The sequence below is a fragment of the Schistocerca serialis genome, chromosome 5 (genome assembly GCF_023864345.2).
Source record: "Schistocerca serialis cubense isolate TAMUIC-IGC-003099 chromosome 5, iqSchSeri2.2, whole genome shotgun sequence".
In the NCBI taxonomy this organism is placed as follows: domain Eukaryota; kingdom Metazoa; phylum Arthropoda; class Insecta; order Orthoptera; family Acrididae; genus Schistocerca; species Schistocerca serialis.
This window is the reverse complement of record NC_064642.1, coordinates 408,649,389-408,662,161: the sequence shown is the minus strand read 5'-3', so window position 1 is coordinate 408,662,161 and position 12,773 is coordinate 408,649,389. Positions and strand designations below refer to the sequence as shown.

At 43.1% G+C, this 12,773-nt stretch overlaps 1 non-coding gene across 1 annotated transcript; it reads right to left on the bottom strand.

The window, feature by feature from the left end:
- Positions 1-3,448: 3,448 nt before the first annotated feature.
- Positions 3,449-3,523, bottom strand: Trnat-cgu (transfer RNA threonine (anticodon CGU)). The gene has a single exon. It is a non-coding gene; the product is annotated as a tRNA-Thr (tRNA).
- Between the last annotated feature and the right edge of the window lie 9,250 nt (positions 3,524-12,773).

The following is a 12,773-nucleotide window of genomic DNA, read 5'->3' as shown; positions in this document are numbered from 1 at the left end:
GCCGACATTGTGCATGCTCTGTTGCCTGTGTCTATGTGCCTGTGGTTCTGTCAGTGTGATCATGTGATGTATCTGACCCCAGGAATGTGTCAATAAAGTTTCCCCTTCCTGGGACAATGAATTCACGGTGTTCTTATTTCAATTTCCAGGAGTGTATAACAGATACTTTGACGGTGTAGAGCTTCTGTTTGTGGTTGTCAGATCGAAAATAACGACCAGCTGAAAAGTCACATGAAGCAGCGACTATCGAGACCCTTACCTCTTCAATTTCCGAAATGACTGTGTGGGAAGCTATTGTATATGAGAACAAGATTGAAATGATAGCTGATGACCACGATGTACTCGAGCTGGATAGTGCAAGACTCCGCAATCAGTTGAGGACACTAACACCTTATGGAATGTACGGATCTTTGACTAAACTGCCCAGTCTCCTGAAATGTCACTCATATGTCATGTCTAGGATTTGATGGGAAGAAGTATACTATCACATTAGCCTCCAGCCACCAATCTTCATGAACTGACACAGCATTCAGGGATGGCAATAAATTCAAGATGACATCCAGAGGTTGTTTGCATCCATGCCGTAACAAATACAAGATTATATAGAACCTGTGTGGGGTCTAAGCTCTTATATATAGATGACGGATATTGTTAAATTGGTACACAAGTTCGTGACGTTTTTGTTTTCCATCTTGGTATTCCAACTGCTTTGTGCTTAGCTACCAAGTGTAATTTTTTATTTGTAGTTCACTGTTGCTATTTGAGCTTACATATTGCCATTTTTGTCATTTGGAGGTAGTGAGTGTGGCTGTGGGCGATAAAATATGGAGTACAAAGTGGAGAAATCGGAACGTTTTGGACATATTCTTCTGTTTGAGTTCATTAGAGGGGTAACAACATCGGAGGCACCCAGAAATATTTGCTCCGTGTTTGGGAATAAAGCTACTGAACAGAGCACGGAAAGAAAATTATTTTCTCGTTTTAAGGACGTTTGTGACTCTTCACGTTCAGGAAGTCCTTCAGGGTGTGGTGGAGGTTGTTTAAACGCATTACTCCACAGTCGTCCACGTCACTGTACTGGAGAACTGGCGGATGTAATGAACTGTGACCATTCCACCACCGCACGACTTTTGGATGCAATGGGGGAGGTTCAAAAATCGGTTGTATCGGCGCCGCATGCTGTGAGCGAAAAGCGCAAAAATCAGTGGGTGTCCGTATGTGCATGTCTGCTTGCCCATCATCAATTAGCTCCTGAACAACACCGACCAAGCCTACCATGTTTCGTTACTGGTGACGAGAAATGGTGTTTTTATGTTAACATAAGGAAAAGGAAGGAACGGTTGAGCTCAAAAAAAGCAGCAACTCCCCGTACAAAGACCTGTGCGCATCCTCAGATCCAGCAACTGAGACGTCTTGCAGACGCATTCCAGGAACAATGACCAGGAAGACAGCGCGAAGTGATGTTACTCGATGCTAACACCCACCTGCATTCTGCTACACTGACAGGAAACACTATACAGGAGTTAGGTTGGGAATTCATTCTACACACCTTATACACCTTATCTTGCGCCCTCAGATCGTAACATTTTCCGCTCTCTATCGACCAACCTTTCTGGATGAAAATGCGCTCCGAACATAGGTCGGCGAGCTTTTCGCCTCAAAACCCCGTGATTTCTACGGTCGCGGAGTCGAAGAGTTACCCCAGCGTTGGCAGACTGTTGTAAATAGTGAAGGACAGTGTGCTACAGATAACTAAAGTCTTTGTTGTGTTTATCTGTCGTGTTTATTGAACTTATGGATAAACGCTACGAACTTATGCATCAACCTAATGAAATGAAATGAACGTATGGCACTGTTGGCCGAGAAGCCCCATCCGGGAAGTTCGGCTGCCAAGTGCAAGTCTTATTGCGATAGACGCCACATAAGGCGACTTGCGCGCCGGTTATGAGGACGAAATGATGATGAGGACAACACAACACCCAATCCATGAGCAGAGAAAATGTCCAACCCGGCCGGGAATCGAACACGGGCCCGCTTGTATGGGAGGCGAGCGCGTTACCACTCAGTTAAGAAGACGGACATCAACCTCATAATTTGAATGGAATGAAAGTTTAATCACTTAATACCTGTTATGTGAGAAACGTCTTCGTAGAGCTTCATAAACACCGAATTTGTGCTGTGTGGTGTAGCACTTTCCATTTCCTTCAGTACGTGACATCTAGGAAAAAATGAAAGATAAGATTGCACAAAAACGGAGTAGACTACTTCTCCTTCATTTTCACAGAATGGAGTATTGCTCTGTAGAAGCAAATGCCCAATTTAGAATGAGGAAATCCCAGTGCCGCATGCGGTGATATGAAGCAAATCTGACAAAGATTGGGGAGCAGTGTTCAGGGATTCGATAAGTGAGGGGAAATCAAAGAAAGCGGCATGGAACGTCCTGAGTGATATCTAATTACGCGCAGGCCGTTCAGCCTGGGAAGCTGAGTCACGCCCGCAAACAGCACCTGCCTTTTGCCATTCATATTAGCTGCGTGACTCGGGTCATGCGGAGACGGCGACAGTGCGGCCGTGACTTCTTTCGCAGGGAGCGAAGGCCGTGCTCTCTGGTGCGAGTAGTGAGCACCGGCAAACCTGCGTCTCCGTCTCGTCTCCGCTCGTCTCCAAAGCCGGCGCCGGAACAGACATTTCAGATCACGGCCGCTCGCAGCGCGCCCGCAGTCTCCCTCTAAGGTCGCGCCGCCCGCTCGGATCAGTGAAGGCGGCTCTAGTGGCGGGCGAGTCGAGAGCCACTGCGGCGCTCCCTCTCAAACAACCCCATGTGACATTACTGGCGAGGCCGGCAGCGTTCGGCTTGTTGTAACAGTTTTGCACTCTACGTGTGGTGTTCAGGTGAACGAATACACGTCAGGTACATGTCGCACAATAGTAGTTTACGCTCGCCTCGAATCTTCACCCGATCTCCTTTGCCTCTGTAGGTAGCACGTAATCGCCGGTTCGTTCATCGTGCACCTGTGAAGCTAAGCTGATTTCTACCGAGAAATGGGCTGGATGGTTGTTAGCAAGAATTTTCTTTTATTGAGGGTGACAACGGCCCACATATTGGGTAAAATGAATAAACCTCTTCATAATAATCGTGACAACTTTCGCCACAAGAGTGAAATTAAGCAGTACTAGCTGTACCTGGTGACGCTTTGCTGTGGCTCACTCTGCTTAAGTGTAAAAGGAAGAAAAGAGAAATCACACGTTTCTAATATGTGCGGTCACTTGATATGTGTCCTAATCTCCTTCTCTCCCCTTTCTTTGCTCATCTCCTCCTCCTTTCCCCTCTCTCTATCCATCTTCCCCCCCCCCCCCTCTATCTCCATCTACTCCTACCCCTCTCTTCCCCATTCCTTACCCTGCCGAGAGGCATTGATATATATCAAGGGGGATAGTTGAAAATGTGTGCCCCGACCGGGACTCGAACCCGGGATCTCCTGCTTACGTGGCAGACGCTCTATCCATCTGAGCCACAGAGGGCACAGAGGATATAGCGACTTCAGGGACTAATCCCTTGCACTCTCCCCGTGAGCCCCACATTCCCAACTTAATGTCCACACACACTACATTCGTAGTGCCCCTGCCCAATACACTCATTACTCGCGGCAGACAATCTTACCGAGTCCCATAAGAATTCGGGCAATACGTGTGCATTCGCACAGAACAAGAAGGTCAATGGTCGGTTAGCCTCAACTATATGAAGAACAGATACCATCTTCATATCTCCCACCTCCCCTCCTGTCTTTGTCCATCTCCCCCCGCTTTCCCCTCCCTCTGTCCATCAACTCTCTCCCTCCTCTCTCCATTTTCTCCCTCCTCTCCCAACATCTCCTCCTGCCCCCTCTCCCCCTCTCTCACTCCATCACCTCTTTCCTCTTCTCTCTTTCTCGGTCCATCTTGCCGGCTGCTGTGACCGAGCGGTTCTAGAATGAAACGCTGTGGCAAAATTTCAAAGCAACCAGTCAGAGATTAACGATTTTGAACAAACGAACATTTATATGTTTGTTTATAAAAATTGATATACAAGATACGCGTATGAGTGCTACGGTGTAGACTAATCTGTGTTGTTCGCAGATGCGCGACCGCGCCTAACACATCCACATCCTATGACTGCTAAACCTGATGATGTATGTGCTTTGTGTTTCTGCAGCTTAACAGAAGCCACTCCTCATCCTTTCCTAGGCATTCGGTGCCCAAAGAAAGTCCACGCCTTCTTATAAAGCTGTCTCAAAGCAACCAATGGGCGACAAGGAAATTTCTTACTGTCTTTTAACCTCTTCAGTCCTGAACTTAGATTTTATTAGTGAAAAGTTTGATTGTGATCAGTGCATCATTCTTAGGTAAAATACTGAAATACGTACAATACTCGAAAATTCAACACTAAACACCTAAAAATTATGAAAGCAATGTCACTGGTGTGTTAAAGTACAAGTCGTTGCCAAATGTAGGGCAAGAGCTACATCGAAAACAATACATCGCTATACTGTTGTGACGAAATAAACAACTGTTTATTCTATAGTGCAGGGTATATTAGCCTGTTTGAGAATGATCTAAAGGCATTGAAACGAATATATTTGGGCAGACTTGTATGTTGTACCAGAATAAGATAAGAATATTAATAAATTAAAGTGGAACTAGTATATAATAAACAGGGAATATTTCTGATAGGCTCGATATTGTGAATCGCTGACTTTGCCCAACCACAGAGCCAAAGATACTGTAATGCTTTGTTGGAGTCAGAAAGCGCTGGGCACACAGTCGCTGGTAGCTGTCTGTGAGGGAAGACGATAGAGTAGGCAGTTTCTATGGTGTACTGTGTGAAGCCACCAAGAGTTCCGTTAATGTAGGTATGTCAATACTGTTGAACATGGAAGCAGAAGTCTTCATGCAACCAAGGTAAAAATATTAAATAATTGTGATTTTTGTTTTGCCAGCGCGTTAGTATAGATGAGTTGGCTGATAATTTGTAATTGCTGAGTAACACTAGAATGTACGTTAACTGTTTTGACAAAAAGATTAGTTAGATCTTTCAATTTTTTAATGATTTTAAAAATTTTTAACAAAGCTTTGTGTAAATGCGATTTCAGTCTTTCTCGGTGTATTCCACTGATGAATTCTTCTCTGGTTATCAGCCGAGTGGTGTCGTCGTCGTCTTGTCGCAACGTTTCAATGAGTTTCGTACCCTTCATCTTCTGGCGAATGTAGGTACCCATCATCTTCTGGCGAGTAGATGATGGGTACGAAACTCATTTAAACGTTGCGACAAGACGACGCCACCACTCGGCTGATAACCCGAGAAGAATTCATCAAGCTATGTGTAACTGATGATTTGCATTTATGTTGGATTAATAAAGTTAGGCATTACTTGCTGTTTAAATCTCGTTGCTTGTGCAGCAATTGCGAGCAATGTAGCTTCAATTGTCAGATGTTTCTGAAATGCGAAACTTGACTTGCAATATAATTTTGCTAAAAAAACTGAGTGTTAGTAATTCACCACAATCAGTACCGCCTCTCAGTTCAGGTCATATAATGAAAGAAGTTGAATTTTCTTAAATGTTCTCGTTTATCAGCCAAATGAATTTCATGTGCATTTCAAGTAATATGGCCAACCTTGCACACTGCTGAGCCTGTAGCATTCATATTTTTTATGGGAGACTAGAATATATTGCGTTACTCCGTTGCTGCTTCAGAGGTAAGAAGAATTTAATTTATTTGTTATGTGCAGAGGGACCCAAGGTATCAGTTTTGAGCAGGGCCAGATGACTCAGTGCCGTAGGGGCTGAATGTATTTTACAGTGACTGTCTTTCTTATTGGTATTGGGAGTTACATTGCCCAACCGTGTAAAGTTTTAGTAACAATAACACAGAGTAAGCACACCAATGGCAGTTACAACACGCCACACGAAAATTTGAGTTCTGCATCCATTCCACAGTTCAGACTTCATTCAACATAATAGTAAAGTTATTTTAATTTTTTTTAAAAAAGGAAGCTACAACGTTGTAGCCCAAAACTACTAAAAACAAATAGAAATTTTCTTTATTTTTCGAAGGGGTGCTGACTCAGCGATAAACAATTTTTTAAGCAGATGCTGCAGCCTACTGGGGACATGCATACATGAAACCAAGTCATGCAGTGAAGGTGCGTGCTACAGTTAGGCACAGTGAGTTTGGTTTACCGCCTGAGCTAGAAAAAAAAATGGATGTAGCATATATAATACATAGCGACTCAAGAGGATAAGGCAACATCACATGTCTTTTCACCCATAAAGAGGGTGACTTCGTGTACAAGTCACTGTGACTAATATGACTTCATAAAGAAGTTCATGAGAGACTTTGAGTGCTCTAGTCAACGTGTAGCGCTGATTAGCTGTGAACGTTAATTAATCAGATTAACGTCGTGTTTCTTGATTTCGATACGTTTTCGCAGCTCAAAATACATGCTTACGAAATGCGTTAGCCACAGGTCTTCGGAAGAGGATAGGATGTGTGTCGTTTATGTGAGATCGCGGTTAGACTATTGATACACAGTGCATGGACCAGCAAGACCTTGTCGACGCTATCCACCATTAGGGGATCCGGCTGGTTACGGATGCTCACAGGATTAGTCGCATGCCCAGACTCTGTGCTGAGGCTGGGGAATCGCCATTAACCATGCGGTGACAAATCCTCAGAGTGTATCAAGCATATAAGATTCTCGCTGTTTCCAGTTCTGCTAAATACATACTGTTGCGCGTCCTGCCGTTGACCACTTTATCTCGAATCGTCCGCAACCAACAAGGTCGTTTGGGTTCCGTATGAAGTACGTACTCGTGTCATTGGTTCGGGACAGGTACAAACCTTAATTCAGGATTGGAACCAGCTACTATCCTAGTTACTGCAAGGCACCAGAGTAATTTTAGATTCAGTGCGCTTCAGCAAAGGCTGCACTTCTGAATCTGTTTTTTAAAAGAATATTTTATGACATCATAAATGAGCACCACAACTGTGCAGCTAAATTTGAGGATGGGTCCAAACAGTGGGACTGCGTTGGCTGGCCTGCTGCCTTCCTTGATCGTGTCCTCAAGATCCGGTTACGTCGAGAATTCATTGTGTTTGATGTAGAGATGTAAGTGATCTTGAAGGCACTGGAGCAGATGAGATGTGTTACGACTGCTGCATTCCTTGTCTGTTCCGAATTCTTGAGTGCCCTTTAACACTTGGCATTACTAGTATATAGCACGGACGGCATGAGATCCTGCTCACTCGTCTTCGCATAGGAAAAAGCCCTGCGGCACGTGAGCGAGAAGACTGTCCAATGTATGGTGCCTGTGGAGTACGGATCACAGTGCGCCTCATTTTAGTAAACTGTGTTTTATATTCAGATAAGAGGGCGTAATTTGACTTACCGTCAAATTTGCCCTCTATCTGAACTGACAATCAAACGACGTTTCAGGTTTAGTGCAATGTTCGAGTAGTCCCCTAAAATTTTAGGGAGAGGTTTTTAATGTATTATCATGGTGCCTGTCTCATCCACGTTTTTTCTAAGTGATCAGCCACTTACATGTCCCTGTGTAGTTATTAAGGCTTCCCTCTTGTATTACTTTTATTTTAATTGACAGTTTTATAACTTGGGTGAGGTTGGGAGAGAGCGGATTTAATTGTGCAAGACTTACTCTTACGCGTTTTATGACACTGTAGACGTTTTAACCACATTCATTCATACGAATTTCAGTAAGGGAGCTGATAACCTCGCAGTTGAGAGCCCGTGAATCACAAACTCACAAGCAGACGGACATGCTTACGAAATACGGGAAATCCAAACCAAACGACACCCTTGACGTTGTTCTTAATGACAGTTTATCGACTGGAGTAAAACTAGCGTTTTGTTAACCTGAAGAAAGTACAACTGGACCGTTGCTGTTCAATACTTGAAGGACGAGGCTGGTGGCGGTCTGAGCCGGTTTGGCAAACGAAACAGTTTTGTACAGTGAGGAATGTCCTTGGGAAATTCTTACGGAATATAGAGTGACTTTTAGATTTTCGGCGCCTGGCTCAAAGACTGATGGCCGATTTTTAACTCAAATACGTAATGTAACGCTCGTAACCGGATGAAAAGTCGCAACATGACCGGCATTCTGTCACTGGAGCCAGTTACATCAGGTACAGATGAATTTCTGTCCAGACAGATTTAAAGTTGACCGACGGCATAAATGTATCATTGCGAAAGTGGAAGCAAGACTCATAATTAACAGAAGAATTCGTAGGTAGCGTAATTCATTCATGACTTACAAAAGCATTTGTTTGCCCTATTCTGGAGCGTTGCTCGGCGGGCTGTGCTCCCTGCCGAACAGATTGACGGAAGAAAAGAATTGCTCGCTTCTTCACTGATTTGTTTAACCAACGCGAGAACGTCACACACATACTCAACACACTCCTTTCGCAGGCGCTACCAGAAAGGAGCTCAGCATCTTGAAAAACATTGTTCTAAAAAATCCGAGACCGTATTACGAGACAAAAATCATTTTTATACTGCCGATATACAGCTCGCATAAGGACAAGGAGTGTAAAACTATACAAATTTGGGCTCACGAAGAGTAATTACCAATAATCGTTCTTCGTGTGTGCCGTTCGCCAATGTAATAGGAATGTCCGATAAGAATCCTGGCTGGTAGTGAAGCATGGCTGACAGTGAAGCAATGGCGCCATGAGAATTTATATGAAGATGGTATCTGTTCTTTCGGACCATGCAGCTCTCTTAGAACGAAATGATAATTAAGTCAAGACCCTAGCTCCTGACACGCGTTGATATACATCAACGGGGACAGTTGAAAATGTGTGCCCCTACCGGGACTTGAACCAGTGATCTCCTGCTTACATGGCAGACGCTCTATCCATCTGAACCACCGAGAACACAGAAGATAGTGCGACTGCAGGGATTTATCCCTTTCACGCTCCCCGTGAGGCCCACATTCCCAATTTAATGTCCACCGGCCATTGACCTTCTTGTTCCGTGCTGGATGCACATGCATTGCCCGAACCCTTACGAGACTCGGTAAGATTATCTGCCGCGAGTAATGAGTGTAATGGGCAGGGGCACTACGAATGTATGGACTCTAAGTTGGGAATGTGGGTGTCACGGGGAGCGTGAAGGGGATAAATCCCTGCAGTCGCACTATTCTCTATGCCCTCGGTGGATCAGATGGATAGAGCGTCTGCCATGTAAGCAGGAGATCCCGGGTTCGAGTCCCGGTCGGGGCACACATTGTCAGCTGTCCCCGTTGATGTATATCAACGCCTGTCGACAGTTTAGAGTCTTGATTTAATCATCATTTCATCATCAGAATTTTGTTAGCAAGAACAGCACACATTTCTGGATCACCATAGCGTACCACAATGTAGTGCGTTAACTCCATATCTCCGCAGTGTCTCATGGAGTGAAAACATGAAACATCACTGAAGATGATCCGATTGCTGCTGATCCAAAGAACAGACATATGTTAGCAGCGTTGTTCCACCGCTTCCCTTGTTGCCATTTCCATAGTCATCCCTACGACACACTTTGCGTCGCACAGGAGAAAGAGCTCGAGCCTTTGGATTTCGTCCTGTTGCAAAAACAGCCATGCAACTGAATCACGCTGCTAGCATACAAACTAACACTATTTACACAGGTGCAGGCGTAGGCATTTTCTATACAAAATGTTTTATTTGCGTTTCGTTGCACATCTCTTCCTCGTTCATTATTTCTTCTATATGCTATATTCTATAAATAAACAAAAGTACGTCTACGAACATTAATGCTGCTGAGAAGCAACGAAGTCTCATTTTCATTAAAGATATTTTTTTCCTATGACAAAGGAAATTAATTAAATAAATCAGCTGATAATAATCCATTCTAATATCATAAATGCGAAAACATGTTTAAAACTATTAATATAAGCCTCGCAAATTTAAGTCTGATTTGGCGTATAGTTCTAAGAGAGCTCAAGTTCCGAAAGTTACTCGAATCCAATAAACCGCAGAGCAATCTCGTGTCCTCAGGAACTTGGATGCAGAGCTACAGAGACATGGATCATTATAATTACGAACTTTGAAAAAATGTAAATACGAGATAAATACCGTATGCTTGTTTTAAGTTTTTCAGCACGAATTGTTTCCTCGCTTGTCGTTATTTACACTTAGCAATTGAACTTTCTAAAGGCGATGACACGAATTCGGGTGAATTCCAAGAAAAAAAAGAGGCAAGTATGACTATAAATTCAGAAAACGGTGTTGAACACCCTGGAAGCTACATGCAAGAATAGTTGGCATTTATAGCTGTCAGTGCACATTTACATAAGGTACTTGGAAGCACTAAATTGTTGTTGAATAAGTTTGTAAAGGTAGATTGTTCCAGGTAACAATTATCGCCTCGATTTTAACCAAAGGAAGACCGCAGTTGGAGACTGGGAGATGGAAAAGAGTACTGCCTAGATTTGCACAGTGATTCTCGTCCGGAAGGAATGTGACGGTTGTGTAACGGGAACAATGTCAAAAGATGCCACCTTGTTGTTGACGAGGTGATGATTTGGGAAATCATCATGTTTCAAGGCCGTACGGAACTTCGTAACTTTTTTGATGGTGGTCCGAGAAATAATGTTAATGCCCGGACTTACAGACGGAGAACAACGCATGCGATTTTTCAGGAGTACAACCGCACACACTTAGTTGAGGGAAAAAGCAGAAAAAAGGCTGAGATTCGTTGGAAGAGACCTAAGGCTATGTAACACATCTTTGAAAGAAATAACTTACGAATATCGGTTTCGACCGATTCTTCAGTATTGCTCGACAATCTAGAATCCCTACCAGGTAGGATTAATGGAGGGGTCAGAAGGAAGGATGACTGAGATTTAACAGTGGATCAACAACGAGCTCACTAGAGACGCAGCGGAAGCTTGGATGAAGGAAAGATCGGAGAAGGAAATCAGCCATGTTATTTTCAAAAAATCCATTCCGGAATTTAGAGGAACATAGGGTACCTAAATCCGGAAAACCGGTTGTGAATTTGAAGCACCGTTCTCCCTAACGTGTGAGGACATTGTAAGCTAGTCGTTCTCACGTAATTGTAAAAATAGTAGCAGCACATTACATGCTATTATAACAAATATTTTACACATATAAAAAATGTGATTGAACACAACTAATATAAACATAATTTTTATTTATCTGAACAATCTTTCGACAATACTTTCATTGTAGCTCATTGTCAAACCATTTCGTCAGTTATTTTCAGATTCATTATCACATTTCTTTAAGCGTTAATTGGTACTTTTCGAAAGAAACGAAGAATTTCAATATTTTCTCTGTATTCAAGTATTACATTTATTATCACTAATATGAAACACTTTTTCCCACCCGCAACACACTCGCGTTACGACTAAGTCTGAACTACAGCTAACTTAAGCCACTTGTGCACACCAAAGGTATTTATACATATCAGAGATAATAAAATGCAGAGATACACCAAAGAGGTAAAAGAAGAAGTGAGATTACCCTGTACACTTGCACTGTATATTGTTTCGAAGCCAGAATGGGCGGGGCCTGCCACCATCTTTTGTAGCCCGAAACATCAACAGACTGCTGTTTACAATTGCTTCTTGTTCACTGTTTCTGTGGCGTGCTCGTAACAACCATTTTAAATAATAAACATTGCAGTGCTTCCACGAATAGCATAGTGTCAGGAAGGCAATTTCGATCGTTTTTCTGGTCTTTAATGTGTATTTGCTCTAGTAATTAGACACATGAGAACTCGATAATGTAACCTTTTTTTGTTGATATGTTTCGAATAACCAAAAAGAGAAGGAACTGATGTGAAAAGCGTGATTTATTAATCATTTTAATTTCAATTTTACTGTATTTGCATCTATAGCGATTGAAGCTGGAACTCCGACACCAATGTTTGTTTGCTGACTGGTAGCTGCAGCTTCTTGTTCGTTACATTTTCCACTTTCAACTCGTATGCACAACATTTTTCATGTTCACGTTTGCAGAAAACATACCTGCTGTTCTTTGGTAGCCCAGGAATGTGTGCTATGAGAAAAGAAGCAAGGCATACTATCATAACTTTTGCATGTGAATGAAGTGAATGATTATTCAAATGTCAAAGAAACAGAACTGCATACCCATTTGGGATTGTTAGATCTCCCATCAGGTGCCACCCCCCGTGGCGGATACGAGAAAGTCTCCCAGACATGGGTGGTACTGCGCAAATGAAATACCCAGGGTGGACCAAATACTAACTTAGGCCTAAACCCATTAGCGTCTCTTCTGGTATCCAGCGGCTGTTGGTCACCGTTCACCAAGTAGCTGTGGCTGCTACAAATATGACTTGTTCTCAACAAGAAGTCTCTAACATTTGTGATCTCCAAGAGATCACCGCAACCACCTTCAACTTGAAAAAAATCATGATGGAACAACAGGAAAAATATCCACTACTCCAGGCCCCAGTAAATATACTTGTCTTTCCTGGTCATCGGATTTTGGGTCACCATCATGAGAAGGAGAAGAATCGAAGCTTCTCAAAACCTCATCGCAAACATTATATTTGCACGCTCAACACAAATACGCTGGTCAAGACAGGAAAACTCAAACAGCTTACGGATGTTCTGAAAAAATTTCACAGCAAAATCCTCGCAATACAAGAGACACATTTCACAGAGGGAAACCACATCGACACAGAAAACACAGAGGAAAACCTGCTTACACAAGAGGAACAC